Source organism: Pieris napi, chromosome W, assembly GCF_905475465.1.
Source record: "Pieris napi chromosome W, ilPieNapi1.2, whole genome shotgun sequence".
Lineage (NCBI taxonomy): Eukaryota > Metazoa > Arthropoda > Insecta > Lepidoptera > Pieridae > Pieris > Pieris napi.
The window spans coordinates 587,476-605,784 of NC_062258.1; the positions used below are offsets into that span (position 1 = coordinate 587,476).

Below are 18,309 nucleotides of genomic sequence, written 5' to 3' on the forward strand. Positions count from 1 at the left end.
TATAGGCCTATGATTATGGCTATGGAAAGCTCAGGTGTGTCCATCACTGCTGATTTAGTTAAAACAAAGATTTTACAGGATGTAAAGTCTCCGGACAACTCATCTGTTTTTTTTTCAAATTTCCACAAAGGCAAGGCAAAGAATAGTAAATGTTCAGGTTCTAAAGCAAATAGTAAAGGTCCCAGGTGCTTTAGGTGCAATAGGCATGGTCATTTAGCCAAATTTTGTGCCTCAAACAGCTCAAATCAAAAGAATAAGTCTGAAACTATTAATACTTCTTCTAGCTATGTTGCAGCGTTTCCAGCCTCACCAGGCCTAGAGAGTGGATGCTGGTACATTGATTCAGGAGCTGCAATGCACATGACAAACAATAGAGATTGGCTTTATGATTACGGACCTGCTTTAGTAACAAACATTAAAGTTGCAGACAACAAAATATTAACAGTAAAAGGCTGTGGTAAAGTAAATATAGAAACATATGATGGTGAAAGTGAATTAAAAATTGGTACAATACAAGTAAAAAATTTTTTATATGTGCCAGATTTGGCTGTTAATCTTCTGTCAGTCCGCCAAATGACACAGAATAACTGTCAAGTAAAATTTAGTAAGAATACATGTAATGTTTATAAAGAGTCTAAATTAATTCTCACTGGATATATAAAGAACAATTTATATGTGGTTCATAATGAAACTTATGCTTTGATGTCATCTGTACATCTATGGCATCAAAGGATGGGTCATCTAAATTATAATGATCTTCAGAAACTTAATGAGTCTACAGAAGGAGCAGATATAGAATCAAGTAGAGAGGAGCATGTGGTATGTAATACTTGCTTAAAAGGTAAGCAAACAAGGCAACCATTCAAACATGCTGGCACAAGGGCTTCCGCCCTCCTGGAGTTGGTGCATTCAGACGTATGTGGGCCAATGGAGGAAAAGTCTCTCGGTGGTGCCAGATATTATGTCACTTTTGTCGACGATTGGTCCAGAAAGGTATTCGTTTACTTTATCAGCTCTAAATCACAAGTACTCGAAAAGTTTAAAGATTTTAAGCTACTAGTAGAGAATCAATTAAATGCTAAAATTAAAACACTAAGATCTGACAATGGAAAGGAGTATGTCAATGAAGCATTTGATAAGGTTTGTAGGGATTCTGGTATCAAACGTCAACTCACTATACCCTATACCCCCGAACAGAACGGCATGAGTGAGAGGATGAACCGAACTTTAACAGAACGTGCTAAATGTATGCTTATTAATTCTGGCCTACCTAAGAAGTTATGGGCTGAGGCAGTAGCCACCGCTGCATATGTTATCAATCGCTCACCAACAAAGTCTTTACAATATAAAACTCCTGAGGAATTATGGTCCGGCATTAAACCTAATATCAGTAACATTAAAGTGTTTGGTTGCAGAGCTATGATGCATGTGCCAAAGGAGAAGAGGTTAAAATGGGACTGTAAGTCAAAAGAGCTTATATTTGTAGGTTATTGTTTAGAGTCCAAGGGTTATAGATTGTTTGACAAAACTGAAGGAAAAGTAATGAGAAGCAGAGATGTAATCTTCCTAGAAGAGAGTGTAAATAAAGATTTTGCTTTTCTACCACTTACTGAATCGCAAGTAGTTATAAATGAAGATAATTTAGATGATACTACTGACATGACTTTAAAGGAAATTGATAGTGCAGTCTGTGCAAGTGATGATGATTATGTCCCGGAGCATTCTATATCCAGGAGTGAATCACCTATAAACAGAATTAATTTAAGGCCTAGAAAACACAGAGCTATGCCTACCTTCCTCTGTCAGAAGGAAATTAAGAAATCTATTGAGCCAGATCCTGAAACATTGGAGCAAGCCTTTAAGTTAATTTTTTGAAGTAATATTGGTTTTTTCAAAATCGAATGTAGATCCTTGTGTCTACTATAAATATGAAAATGAACATGTTATGTTTATAACTATATATGACATTTTGTTGTTTCACAACTGTCATGAGTCAGCAAACAATATAAAAATAAAAATGAAGAATAATTTCAAAATGAATGAGCTTGAAATTGCTTATTGTTATATTGGACTTTGTATTTCATACATTTCAGAAGGAATAGCCATTGATCAAACTAGGTACATAGAAAATACATTAAGACGTTTTGGTATGGAACAATGTAACTCAGTAGGAACTCCAATGGAACCGAATATCAAGTTTTCAAGTTCTGAAAAATTTGAAAGTATACCTTACCAGGAAGCCACTGGCTGCTTATTATACATCTCACAAGGAACTAGGCCAGATATATGCTATGCAGTGCATACATTATGTCGATATAATAGTTCTCATACAGAAGAGCATTGGAATGCTGTTAAGAGGTTATTTCGATACTTACAAGGTACAAAGTATCTACAGCTTGTATACAAAAGTAATGTTGATGAAGAAATTACTGGATACTCAGACTCTGATTGGGCTTCCTGTACTGAAGACAGAAAGTCATGTACTGGGTACATTTTTAATTTCCAGGGTGCAGCGATATCTTGGAATTCAAAAAGGCAGCAAACTGTTGCCTTGTCTACTACTGAGGCAGAGTATATGGCGCTCTCAGCTGCTACTCAAGAAGCTATGTGGCTGAGACAGTTGCACTGTGAACTGTGGCCTTCTTTAAAGGTTACACCTATTACTTTGTACTGTGATAATCAAAGTGCTATTAAACTTACAGGTACTTACAGTTATCATGCTAGGAGTAAACACATTGATGTTCGTCACCACTATCTGAGGAACAAAGTTGAATGTGGTGATGTCAAGATTGAATATGTGGGCACTGATTCGATTGTTGCTGACTGCCTCACCAAAGCCCTACCGAAGCCCAAACACCAGCACTTCCTCATCGCTATGGGTTTGCGTTCAAGGGAGGATGTTAAACTGAACGCAACCACTTAATATTATGTAGTCTGTATCTGTCAATGTAATCTGTATCTGTCAATGTAGTCTGTTATAATAATTGTATCGCCCCTGTCTGTTCCAAGAAATTGAGCGGTTCGCACCATTGTCTAACTCAGCTGTTTTATTTATTTCTCTTTACTAAATTCCTACTCTAAAATAGTTTGTAACAAGTAGACTCCTTTCCATCATTCTCTGGCACACTTGTATTTTGTTTTTGGTGTAGTTATTGTAAATCCATGTCTGGAAGCCATAATATGTAAGACAAGCTATTAAATATGAGTCCATTTTTTTTTCTTAAGTTTAAAAATTCTGATTTAAGGGTTTCTTTATTGCTCCAGGATTTATTCCAGGTTATGTTGACTCGTCTTTTAAAGCTCATCGTCGTGTCTTGTCTTTGAGAAAGATACTTGTTGACCAGGTAAAGATAGTTTTAAACATATTGTAATGTACTGTTATTAACCTTTATTGGAATAGTTTGGTGGTTCGTCATAATAATAATCTTTCATTTGATAGAAAAAAATTTGCATTGTAAGTGCATACATCGAAGTTTTGTACTGGAGATGGAAGGTTGTAGTCATTATCCCCCGCGGTGACCAGCCGTATTGGGAGATGAAGAGGGGCTTCCCTGTAAAGAAAGTATAATTATTTATATTATATGAATTAGTTAACGTATAAATTGAGTTTGTACAATTTGAAGGAATTAATTTTTACTATAGTTACTTATGATTTTAGAGTAATAAGTTGATTTGTAATATCTTTTTTAATAAACAAATTTGTGAACAATACTTACCCCATACCATTATTTTATAAGTGAAACAATTTGTAAAACTATATTTATAAAACCGAAGTTTTGTAAACACCAAAATATTGAAAGCTCCTATCAAAATTTGAAGGAAACGTTTAAAAATAATAAGTGTCAACTGTCATAGCACCAGAGAACTTTCCGTCTAAAATATATCAAAAGAATAGTTTTATATAAAATAAATATATATATTAAGACATAATAGCTTATTGTCATTGATGAATTATTTTATATTTTATTTATTTTCATAGAAACATCTGTCGAAGTAAGTTTGACAGTTAAATTTCTAAACGTACTCAGAAACCACAAACAAAATTATCGTTCTTTCATTCGGTCTTGCGATGCTAATACGTTTCAGCTTATAGGCGGTCATGGTACGAAAAAATGCTATTGACTTTAGGTACCTAAACTCCGCTGCATCTCAACAGGATTGTTTTAAGAAAGTTCTTGGTAGGCCCCCAGATAACAACAGCTTAGATATGAAATACGGAAGTGTCAAGCAGAATATAATATTTAAAAGTATTTTATAATAATAGTTTAATATGAAAATAATTACGAATTATATTTATCATTGTCACTGATTTGTACACGTGATGGAGGATATGATTTCAGTTACTTCTAACTTAACTTCCTATTTCTTTATAAGCTAATCTCTTTAAATAAATGTGACAAAGATCGATGGAACGATTATAGGGAATTAAAGGGAAGAAAATTATAGAGAAGAAAAGAATAGACAAAATAAATAATACAGCTTTAAGAAAAACAACTAAGGTAACAGATGTTACAATACAAATAAATAATCTAAAGTGGAAATGGATGGGGCACATGGCAAGTTATTAAATATATTTATTAAAATATTTTTTTAAGCTATTGCATAGATTTTATCGCGGGCTTTGAGCGCGGCGACCGAATCAAGAAATTCCGTAACGAAATAAACCTAACACACGATGACGTAACATAGGTGCGGCCAATACGCGTTAGAGCGGGACAGAACGCATACTGCGTCTCACATCGGTTTAGCGTGATCGGATAGGCGTGTTAGTCTGAGTCTGGTAGAATGGTAGATTGAGTTAATATCAAAGAAAAGAAATACTGCAAAAAATAAATAATTATATTGCATACGTTTATAAAAAATGCTACACTTTACCGCGGCAGTCCCCGATTGCCACTCGTATTTTTTTTTTATTTGAATCCAAGAACTCGTATAACAGTACGAAGACCGCGATAAAGGTTATTCACGAAATAATGAAATTAAAAATATTTTATTTCATATATTTTACAACACCTTACCGTAACTTTGTTTATCATGCTCTTAATGAGGTAAAAGTTTTCATTTACGTTTTTAGTTATTATTATTTATTTGTGGGTGCTTGTTTAATTTTTTCCCTTGCTAATGTTCTAATCTAAGCCGTGTACAAATTATTTGAAGAAGTCTATTAAGTATGAGGGTGTGCAATTATTTAATCAATTACTGTCTTAAATTCGTAATATTCGGGTGTTTAAGCAATTCAAAAGGGCATTAAAGATACATATCAGAATGAGCCTAGTAGACAAAACTTAGGATGGCCGATGGCGATATACGTTATATTAATTTTCTCATGTAAAAAAACAATTTTTTTTTGTAATGAGAAATAAAGTTCTTTAAACATTAAACATTAATTGATGTTTGTAAAATTTGTGATGTCATATTTTCTTGTATAATTTTATGCGTACACATTGTTTTATAACTTATAAGTAAATAAATAAAAATAAAAAGCCTTTTTATTTCTTGCAAAAGAACAAAGTAAACTTAATACTATACTACTGATATATATATTTTTAAGAAAATAAATGACACTATTTTTTTTGAGCCTCCCCACCAAGTGACCCACTTATGGTCATCATATAATATATCGACGCTTGAAAGGCAAAAATATCTAATCGACAAAAATACCTAAAATGAGTTCTATATACCATTCATTTTCTGCGTCGTTTGGTCTACTCGTCGTGCGTTTACGACGCATTTCATGTCGCTTAGATATTGAGGAATTTACACAAAATCACCAATTATGTGCTTACTAACCGACGAAAAAAAAGGGGTTTTTCGAAAATTCTACACTTAAGAAAATTAGGAAATGGCTATATCAACTTAGTATATTGTTCATGTCTTTAATGTTTTATTTGTTTGGACTTAATTATTTTTACTTGTTTGAAAATTTCTCTTCGAAAATACTTAGTAGATTCTACCCGTAAAAAAATATTATGAATTGTACCTACAGTTATATTTACTTGATGCCTTTATTTTGTGAAATTGTGACTTATAAGATTTTACCTGTACTGAAATGGAATATTATTGGTGCTTAGATGTTTTGACTACTTTAAAACAATATAACTTTTTGAATTCTAGATATTTTTACTTGATAACTTTTTTATCAATGATGTCGGTTAGATATTTTTACAAAACATATTAAATCTTAATATTTTGTAGTTTTTGAAGACTGATTGATTAATTATTCCTACCTTAAAAATTATTTAAGCATTAATGTTGCTATTATTTGTAAGGATGTTTTGTTTGCCAAAGGTTTACTTTATGTTTTATTAATGCAGAGCACAAGAGCTACTTTTTTGTTATTGTTTTTGAAGACTGGTTTTGATACTAATATTGATCTAATTTTATGCCTTAAAGTTCCGAACTACATAAATTTATAAGTGTTCTATAATACAAATTACACTCGGATTCAAATTATTTCTCGGATTTCGAAAACGACAGGTTTAATTTGAATTTTTTTTTGTGCTGCTAGTTCATGTATTTGAACATATACTGTAAAATTGTGGCGCTCTGTGTAAATTCAGCCGTAGGTGGGCACCCAAAAAAGTCGTAATGTAAATATATACTGCTCAAAACAATTACGGGAACAAAACTTTAAAGTAGAACTAAACTTTTTACCTAAGGTTTTAATTATTACGGGCCACTAGATAATGTTAAGGTATTGTCGAAGAAAATAAAAAACAAAAGAGCATCGGCGTTTTGGTTAGTAGTCCTATAATAAAGTGGCAGTGTGTCTAGAAACACCTAAAAACAAAGTGACGTCTTTGAATTTTCATTAATTTCTAATCACAGAAAACACATTTTAAGTAGTTTTTTTCAATCTATTGAGTATTAATAGAAATTGAAGTGAGCCTTTTGAGTATTGTTATTCATTGAAGCGAGTGAGTTTAGGTCATAATGCCAGATCTGACTGAATTGCATGTCTCCCGAGCTATCGCTTTGCTTGAAGAGGGTCGAACTATGCGTTATGTAGGAAATGATCTAGGAGTAGCCCCTTCTGTTATCTACAGACTTTGGAAGCGATACCGTAAAGGGGCGTTCCCACGAGGCGTTAATCACGACAGTCAACCACGCTTTCGTGAAATACACTTCTGTGTGAACGCATAGTCGTTAAATTTGCTTTCGTGAGGAACGGCGCACGACTCAAGCGTGGATAGATCAAACGTGTTTGATTTTCAGTCGTGATATACCGTTCGTGAAGCCAAGATGTCGTCACAACAACGTGGAATTAAGTTTAACGACAGTGAAACTACGCGTTTTTTGGAGTTATATTCTATGGAAAAGGTGTTATATGATCCAAGTTTGGAGGAATACCGTCTAATAGCGAATAGTACCGGAGGAATATGGATGTTTCGATAATGACTAAGTCGAAACACGAAGCGTGAACGGCACGAAATCCCCCAACCATGTGAACGTTTCATCAATTCACACTTTCGTGAGTGTCACGAACGACAGTTGACTAGCGTAGTTGACTGTCGTGATTAACGCTCCGTGGGAACGCCCCATAAGACGGGAGAATACTCACGAAGGCGTGGTCAAGGTCGAAAGAGAAAAACTACACGTTTGCAAAATCGCTACATCGTCAACTGTGCTTTACGTAACCGCACCACAACTGCAAGAGATCTACAAAATACACTAAGGACGGCTACTGGTGTAGAAATTTCCGACCAGACGGTAAGAAATAGGTTGTTGGAAGCCAATTTGAGATCACGCCGACCAGTTCGGGCTGTGCGTCTAACAATTCAACATAGACAAGCTCGCCGACAGTTCGCGCAAAATCACGCTAATTGGCAACTTCGACATTGGAGGCCAGTGCTTTTTACTGACGAATCACGATTCCGTCTAACACGTTGCGATGGTCGTCTCCGTGTTTACAGACGCCCAGGCGAACGATACAGTGCAGCAGTAGTCCAGGAATATGACAAATTTGGATGTGGCTCTGTGATGGTTTGGGGCGGAGTTAGTTTGGACGAGCGCACAGATCTCGTCGTTGTTCCCGGGCGCTTGTGTGCTCAAACTTACATTGAAAATGTGCTCGAAGATCATGTTTGGCCCGCAGCATATGGTATGGGCCCAGATTTTCTTTTAATGCAAGATAATGCCAGGCCGCATACTGCAGCCATCACGTCAGATTACTTACGACAGCAGGAAATCCGTGTAATGGAGTGGCCTTCCATGAGCCCTGACCTAAATCCAATTGAACACATTTGGGACTTGCTTGACAGGCGCATCCGGAAGCGTCCGATTGCACCTTAAACACTGCAGCAGCTCACTGAAGCGTTGATTGAAGAATGGGAGCGAATTCCACAAGAAGATATTCGGAGGATCATAAGAAGCATGCCGCGTCGTTGTCAAGCCGTGATTAGGCTCATGGAGGCCACACACGTTACTGAAAGTCACTAAAGACGAATATTCAAACGATATAAGAATATTTCTTTGATGGACCTTTTTTATCACCAATTAGTTTTTCGTCTACAATGCACATTTTAATTTTTTTTTAATAAAAAATATACAAATTGACTTTTAGCTATTTTGTAAAAAATAGCGTACAAGTTAATTTAAATCTAATTTTAGTTTAAGCAATAGAAAGGAGAAAAATCTTGTTCCGCTAATTGTTTTGAGCAGTATATAATATATTTTCAGCTCCGACTTTTTTTTCTACAATTCACTTTAATTAATTAAACACATCAATAGTTTAAATAGTGGCCACAGAAATATGAAATATGATTTTCAATTATTTAGAAAATAATATTATAATAACAATACATCAATAAAATATCGAAATCTAGGATAATAACTTACGTGTAATTTTTATAACAGTGACAAGTCATTCCCTTTTTGATGAATTTTGTCCGACTGGTCAGTTGCGGGGGCAACGGCGGGTATGCCGCTTAAATACCTACCGTATTGCCGAAAGTTTCGGGACTCTTTCAGTTTGTCTGAATGTATAAATTCCAAACTCCCGTTAAACGTAAATTAATCAATAAAGGTTTTTACAAATTTGACGATTAATTTAAATGATCCTCATCCTTGGGATTGATTTGCTCCAGTTTCAACAATTGTATTCAAATCTTGGCGATTAAAAAGAGTGGCGGACAGTTTCTCGCCAGTCCTTCTTGCCCGCTCTATACCCTTGACTTGCGAACTTGTAGTAAATGTAAATTTAGAATCAATGTAATATCTTTTCTGTTGACGTTCATAAGTGTACTTGGTTATCTATATGAATTAAGTTATTTTGAGTTTTGAGTTTGAAAAATAATAATAATAAAGTCATTATTACTTGTTATATAATAAAACTACGGAATCCCTAAAAAAATAATATTCGTTAGTAACACACCGACGAATGTTAATATGTCAATGTGTGCGTTAGTGTGACACGTTTCATGTGTATTACTCATGCTGCCGTCAGAACGAACCGACGTTGTACAAAGTGACTAGATAAATTATTATAGTATGACTTAGTGACACTTAAATTGTTTGTGTGTTTCGCTAGTGATTTCTTCCTAAAACCTATAATTAAGTTTATTTTTTATTTATAGAAATACATATCCTTACAGTACTAAGCTAATACGATAATGTCGAAAGAAAGTATAAGGTAATAAAATATATAATATTAAATACATAAGATACACAATATCGCTACAGTGAACAAATAAAGATGTCGATAGTGTCGGAGACAGCATTCATTAAGCGCAAATTTAAAAAAGAAGTGCCTACTTTGCTCTTACAACTCAATTATTAACCGATGAAAATATTTATATATTTTACAACAATCTTCCAACTTACCGTAACTTTGTTTATAATTCTCTTAATGTCTCGTTTTTTGTTTTTATATTTTGTGGTTGCTTGTTTAATTTTTTCCCTTGCTAGCTTCCTTATGTTTTAATATAATTGTGTACCTACCTATGTGTGTAAAATTTGTGATGTCATATTTACACGTTGCTTCAGAACTTATATATAAATATGGTTTATCAAATACGACAGGAATAAAAAAATACATTTAAAGCAAAAGGAACAAATTAATATATATTTTTTAAATTGACCTACTTTTTGTATTTGCTACAACAATGATATTTCTGTTTTAAATGTATTCGGCTGTAAGTTAAGATGGGTTTACATGGCGATTTAATTTTAATATCAATTAAAATAACGACTAACGGCGAGTAATCTCTGCCTTTAACCTGTCCTAGTTGAATTAGCGACGCATTAACTTATAAGTCAGGAGTTGATTTTCTTTATTCGATACAGTCCAAAAAAGGCAGTCATCACAGCCCACGGACATCGATTTTAGTGGGTGCGTTGCCAATCTTTGTAAGAAGAGTATTTATACTCTTTCTTTAAACAATTGGTCGCATATCACAGGGAAGACCGGGAGTCGATTCCACAGTTCACTAAAGAAAGTGTCTTGTATAAAATAACAGCAATAATATTAAAATAGGTTAGATTAATATAAATAACACAAGATTCATTACAATAATAAAAGGTCAACTATCACATTTCATATTTAAAAAAATGTCTATTGCCGATATTTAGTCAGTGTACGTGACTGCATATTATCATGTCTCGTGTTTGATTCCCAGATAGGGCTGAAATATAAAATACGCAATTTCGATTTCACTACGAAAAATTTCAATAGAATTCAGTAGTTGTATAAACACAATTGTCCTGTGGAACATGTAACACCTGCGCCTACTCTGGTAAATCTGCCGTCATTTTGGAAATCCGTTCCATAGTAATTTGAGAGTTATACATAATATTAAAGCCACTTTAATTCAATACTGTTAAAAAATTAAAAATGGGTGTTACTTTTGTTATTATGCTCTTAGTCTACGTTAGTTTTGTGTTCTGAAGTATGGGTTTTTATTTTATATAACAACAACAAAAAACGTCGTATTGAACCGCTCACATTGTTCTTTTTGGAGTCGGTTAAAAAGTACATTTGAGGCTTTACGAATATAGTAGTGAGTACTATATTACATTCTACGTTCATGGCAATTGTCGATAGAAATATAACCAAGTCAGCATGGAGAACATAATATGTAGGACGGTGGGTACAAAATATTTCTTTATAAAAAATTATTCAATACTATTTATTGGACTTCTTTACTTAGTGTTAATTTTTACAATTATTATTTTTATGATATATTCTATAAATAAACACATAAAACTAATAATAAAATAATATACATTGAAATAAATAACTAAACTTAACATAAACTAAAATATATCATTAAAAGGAGTCCCTTTAGGCAAGGTTCCGAAGATACTGGCAGCGTTCCCCCTTTGAATTGCTAGACTAATTCTTTGTCCGAGGTAGCTGCCAGATCTTCGGTCTCCTGTGATGTCGACTAACCTTTTTGAAATTTCTTTAAAAAGCCTAAAGAATGGTAAATTATTAAATTATTTTATTGTGACAGCGTCATGTAGTCCAATCTTAAGCAAACAATACCTTGATAAACTCAACGTTGGACGGACGGAATCAATAAATAACTATTTCGTATTCAATTTTATTCTAAGATAAGCATTTTCAGATGAAACTAAAACGTAGTCTTTCATAATTTTAAAATGATTATTATTTTGAGGCTACAGACTTTGCGTAAGCATTAAGAGAAAATGCTATAGGTACATAAGGTTAAAACCATGATAATGAGGTCAAAAATAAACATTAATTATACTTTTTTATAATGTATGCTGTGATTTAATGTGTATTTTTATGTTATAAAAAAAATATATTTTTAGTTATGTTTCTTCTGTACCAACAATAAAGCACTAAGTATAAAGATTATCCTATTTAAATATTAAGTAATCGAAAAGAACTTTAAAGTCACATCTATGTACCGACTTCATTGTGATCCTTTTCTATTTAAAATTTAGGTTAAAAATTATCTTGGTAATCATTATACAAACAGCCGAAGTGGTACCTAATTTGACTGTGTCGTGTTATGGTGTAAAAGTTAGGGGAAAGTATGTGAAGGTGTGTATGTGGGTTATGCTCATGATGGAGGTGATTTTGCGCTATGGATATTCTTAATACTCCTTTTAACTATATTCCGCGATAGCTTAAACAAGTCAAGACATAAATATTGGTCGTTGTATGTCCGGGCTGCGCGATATGGTCTGGCACTTGTGTCACATGCTGGTTCATGTCTGACCGGGGAGCACTACGGGTGTCCAAAGCTCAACTCCGCAGGCACAGTGAAGTACTTGGGAGTCATGCTAGATACCTATCTAAATTTCCAAGCTCATATTGACCTACTGGCAGGTAGAATTAGAAAACTGATTTATGTATTCAAAATTTTGAGGCACATTGCTAATAACACAATTATAAAAACTGTCTACCTGTCGCTAGGTCAATCCATTCTGAGCTATTGCATCTCTATTTGGGGTGGCTCAGCAAAAACCCACCTTCTGAAAATAGAGAGAGCTCAGAGGGCAATAGTCAAGGTTAGTGCCTCCCTTTCTTTCATTTGTCCCACCACAGAGGTATACAGACATTGGAGGTACTCTCTGTGCGTCAAATGTTCATTCTTGCCACAATTTTACGCAAGCACTCACTTATCAATTATGACCAACACCTTAAAGATAACAAGTGTAGAAAAGGCATAGTGTGCACTTCAAAGCCCTTTCGCACAAGTTTTGCCCAGAAATTCTTCTGTTTTTTGGGGGATTACTTGTATAATAAGGTCAACTCTTCCGTTTCCACATATCCCCTAACTAAACATGAGTGCAAGAAGACGGTTGCACTGTGGCTATTGGACCTCAACTATGAGGAAACAGAAAAAATGCTGACAATAATTAAATAGTTGAGTATAGAGTTGATTTTTAGTATAATAGTTTAAGCTTTAATAGACTAACACTTAAGTAATAAAATATAAAACATACACAGCCACACACCCACACACATATACATAATTTACACATACACACATACCCCATCTGGTTTCCTCTATATACTATATATTGTAATGTATTGTATCTTCTGTCAATCCGAAGTAGTGGAGGCCTGATGACCTGTAACACAGGTACTCTTACCTTTATCAGGCATCAGTCTCACACAGACTTGCTTTTTCCATTAACAGAAGTAAGATTATAGTTGTCACTTGCCTATGTTCTAAGTTTAAGTTTTTGTGAGAAAAATAAATAAATTAATACAAAACTGATTTTTTTGCATAGTTAGTGTTGATGTGGGGATCATGTAACAAACAACGATTACGAGTCTGGTAGGCAGGAGTAAGGAAGGAATACAAGGAATTTTACCTACATGCTGTGACGGGATGACCTGGAGCGGCAAACTTTAGGGGGCCGGCAAATATGGGTAAACTATATTGCAGTAGTAATACACACACATAAAGAGTTATACTTTAGTATATTTTACTAAATCACCTTGATAGCTGGAAGTCGGAATGCGAACTAGCGAACTGTCAATCGACTCCCGGTGGGGGTCTTCTCGGGGGAGATACGAACTTCAATTGTTTAAAAAAGAGCATAATCCTTCCTCAAAGGCCGGCGACGCAACCACTAAAATGGGTGTCCATCGGCTGCGATGATATCAAAATCGTGATTTGTATGAATAACCTATGAACTGACCCCTAAGTTCACATTCATACCTACTAATAACGGAAAGAGATGTAATTAATAACCACATAATAGTGATAAACAAATCATAAAATTGCAATGTAATTCACAAAAAATAAATTATTATTTTAAACTATATGCTTGAATTGGAGAGGTTAGTAGGGGCGGCAAAAATTTAAAAGCCTACCGCCGCTGCATGGTTACATTTGTAAAGGGATTTTTGTGTTTGTATTTTAAGGTACACTGTTATTCAAAACTGTAAATAGTATTAGTATTAGTAAATTTATAATAAAAATAATATTTTAACCACTTATTCATAAGACCTAAATCGTTCTAAATACTCCGTTAACAAAAGAACGTCTCTTTTTACCATAACGTAAATACAATTTGCATGAAAGAGACAAAAGAGTAATGTAGACAGTTTTAGTTCTTAAGGTTATAAGGACATAATATATTTATACCATGCGCTAAATCGGTGAGAAAAAAATGAAATATCCGTTTTGTTATTAAATCTTCAGTTATAAAAATTTCAAAACTTATAGGTCTGGGCCTCAATTTCTGTATCTTTTTCGTGATCGGCACAAAACGACGGTATATAGATATGTCAGTGACATATCTCGTCGACTTTTGGGTGTAAGGCATGCCGGTTTCCTCACGATATTTTCCTTCACAGTACGAGCGACTTGCACAGCCGGGGTGCGAACGTAAGATATCAGGGATAGAATTTACATACAGCTATGTCAACAATGCTCATATATGATTATGACATCTTAGTTAAAACTATTGTTTTAACGGTTCCTTGCTCTATTTTATTTATTTATTTATTTTTTATTTATTTGCTTAATGGTATTCCTACAGCTACTTACAAGTACTATACAATATTCAAAAAATTACACTATACACAAGAGCCAAAAATGGAATACACATTTAAACATACACAAAACACAGTTACACCTATACAAATACAAAAAATACAAAAAAAATACAAAGAATATATATATGTATGTATGTAAATTCTAAATTCTAAGATTCATAGTTCATTACAACATATTTATTATAAAGGAGGAATAACAAAGCCATTCTATCTAATAAAGGATACTAGAGTTTTTATATAATTTCTTAAGCATTTTTTAGATACATTAAATATTTCTATTTGCTGGTAATTTCTGTTATAATCTGAAGGTATACGATGCATGACTGAGTTACATAAATAGTTTGAATTAAACCGAGGAATTTTAAATAGTTGCGTTTGCCTTGTATTGTGTGAAGAAGGGGCGTGAAAAAGTAAAAGCGACAATAAGTCAGGACAATCAATTAAACCGTTGCAGATAGCATGTAAAAACATAAGGTCATATTGTTTACGTCGACATTCTAACGATTCAATACCAAAGTACCTGCAGGAATCTATATAGCTACTATATTTTCGGAAATCCTTAAAACTTAAAAACTTAAGAAACTTCATTTGAATATTCTCTATCGCTTCAATGTATTTCTTGTAGGTTGGGGACCAAACAGTGCATGCATATTCTAGTGCACTCCTAACAAAAGCAAAGTACAGGCATTTTATACATTTTATATTCTTAAAAGATTTGCATACTCGTTTGACGAATCCGAGTTGTTTATATGCTTTTTCTGTTATATTATCTATATGTTCTGAGAAAGACATCTTATCATCTAGTAGTAACCCCAAGTCTCTAACCAAATTCACCTGTTTAATTGTTGTATCTCTTATCTTATAACAAAATTGTATTTTCTTATGTTTGCGAGTAAAAGTAATTTTACTACATTTTCCAATATTTAAGGATAGTTTATTTCTTTTGTAGTAAATTTCCAGTCTACTAAGATCCTGTTGCAGTTGAACACAGTTATCTATAGATTTAATTTTTAGAAATATTTTTTTGTCATCTGCAAACATAAGATATTCTGAATACTTGAAACAACTCTGTATATCATAAAGATAAGCATTAAACAACAACGGACCCAGTATAGAGCCTTGAGGAACACCGGATGTCACATTTATAAATGTGCTCCTATGTCCACTCATTACTACCGCCTGCCTTCTATTAGTGACATAGGATTTGATCCATCTGTATAGATCCCCACGGATTCCTAGTGCGAATAGTTTATGTAGGAGAATGACATGATCAACTCGATCGAAAGCTTTTTCAAAATCCGTATAGATCGCATCAATTTGTTCTCCTTCGTCCATTCCCTTTAATATGTACTCCGTGAAAACGGTGAGGTTGCTGACAGTTGAACGATTTTTTGTAAAACCATGTTGCTGAAGTGGTAATTGTCTTAGGATAAGAGGACTCAACGTTTTGTTAACTAATTTTTCAAATAATAATTTACCAAACGAATTTAGAATTGAAATTGGTCGATAATGTTCTAATTTATTTCTAGACCCTTTTTTGTGGATAGGAACAATGTGGGCTTCTTTCCATTTGGATGGGAAACTACAGAATACATTAAGCGACTGATTAAATATATTTGTCAAGGGCTTAGAGAGTTGTCTATAGCATTTTTGGAGAAAAATTGAAGGTATTCCATCACTCCCTGAACCTTTATTAATATTTAAAGATTTCAACTCTCTACAGACTTCATCCTCGGTCAGTACTACTTGGTTGCATGTAAAATCGGATTCAGGTAGGTGTTGAAGATTGTAACTATCGTCTGGGTGCTGAAAAACACTTTTAAAAAACCTGTTGAACCCTTCACAAGTGTCTGCTTCTGTATAGTAGACTTCATCTCCGAGAATCATTGTGTTAGGGTAGCCTGGACTACATTGGCGTTTGTTTCTCAGATATGACCACAGCGCTTTGGGATCCTTACTCAAATTATTTTGGATACTCTTCTCATACATATCAAAGCACTTCTTGGATACAAGTTTTTGCCTAGCGCGTAACAGCGAAAATTCATCATAGTCTCTTGGATTCCTATAAGTTTTCCAACGCTTGTGAGCTTTTAATTTATCTTTTATTATATGTATCAAAGAGCTTGAGTACCAAATAGGAAATTTACTTCTGCCAATACTCCGGCTTTTAGGGACAGAACATGAAATTATTTTATCTAATATTACATAGAAACTACCTGTCACTTCATCAATAGTACCTCCAATTAAAACTTTTACCCAATCAATATTCGACAACGCTTTATTGATATCCTCGTAGTTAGCACGACGAAAGTTATATTTTATTTGTGCTTTTGGGATGGTTTTACATAGAACTAAGTCGGTAGCATCGATCTTTAAGCAAGGATGATATATGTCTGGTTTAACTAGCGCCATATCAGTTGTCGAACTGTCGATGGAAACATTACTTAAAATTAAATCAAGGACATTATTGCTACTATTAGACGACAAATTATGTTGTTTTAGGCCTGAAATATTAATTTCATTTAAAAATATTTCGGAGACATTTTGTATTTTAGAAGTTCCTTTTTTTAATAGAATGGGTCCCAAGGGCGTCCAATTAATATTTGGGAGGTTAAAGTCACCGACTATTATAAAGTTATCACTTATATTTGTGTCCATTATGTGGCTAAACGAGGAAATAAACGTTTCAAGTCTTTCAGCCTGCATAGAGTCTGGAGGTATATAGACAAGACCGATATGGAGACTGCGCCGGTCGTTGACTGCCAATGAATTATGGGGTATAGTTATCCAGAGTGTTTCAACACTATTGCAGTTCCACTCAGCCCTCTCATATGCTTTTAAATAACGAGATACATAGATCAGCAGCCCTCCGCCTATATTTTTACTGGAGGTTTCTTTACTTCTGTCACGTCGAAACATCTGGTACTCATCACTGCACAGTTCATTGTCATAAAAACTGCTATTAAGCCATGACTCAGTTATTAAAATAACATCGAAAGTACAAGTAAGAAGATTTTGATAAAATTCGTTTGATTTTGTACGCAAGCCACGAACGTTTTGATAATATAAAGTTAAACTTTTGTCAAACATCGAAATACCTAGAGATTGTACCAACTTTAGTGTAAACTTTTAATATAATTTTGTTATTTGGCTTTGTTATTAAGGTGGTATAATTATATTTCAATGAACAACGAAATCTTAGGTTTTGAAATGAATTGAAATGTTTTAAAGAAAAAAAGAAAGATATCGGTTCTGCGCCTGCATCCAACCTATCACGACAGTTGCGGAATGTACTTTTGACTGCGCACACAGTTGTACAGTTCACCTGGGTAAATGCCCATGGTCTGCCTTGCGAATCTGAAACTGACTTTTCGAACTCTCACAGCGGTTTCCGCAGCGGCGGTCGCGCTCAAATCAGTCGTGAAGCAGTAATTTTACGATTTGGTATTCTGATAAACAATAAACTACACAAGCTCCCTCCGCTTGTCAAGACGTAATGTGAAATTGCTTAACAGAGATTCCAAAAATGACGTGAGTGACGAAGGGAGGCTCCCTTAGTGCGAGGTGAACTCACGGTATGTACAAACTTTTATTTTAAATGACAAAAAATTAAGTAGCTTAAGTGAAAACGTGAAAACCCCAAACGAAAATGCACATATTTATTATTATTAAGATATTCGTATAGCCTTTTATAACCTCCATAAGTAGGTTATATCTAACTATACTGGCCAAACTACGATGAAACTCTAATATTATGAATATGTACGCCGTACGAAAAAACTGTTTACCATAATATTTAAACAAACCTATTTATAATACAATAA

General features: G+C 34.0%; 1 long non-coding RNA gene across 1 annotated transcript; it reads left to right on the forward strand.

The window, feature by feature from the left end:
- The first annotated feature begins 1,005 nt into the window (after window positions 1–1,005).
- Window positions 1,006–3,037, forward strand: LOC125062037. The gene is made up of 2 exons (XR_007119136.1): window positions 1,006–2,378; window positions 2,507–3,037. It is a non-coding gene; the product is annotated as an uncharacterized LOC125062037 (long non-coding RNA).
- The last annotated feature ends 15,272 nt before the right edge of the window (window positions 3,038–18,309 follow it).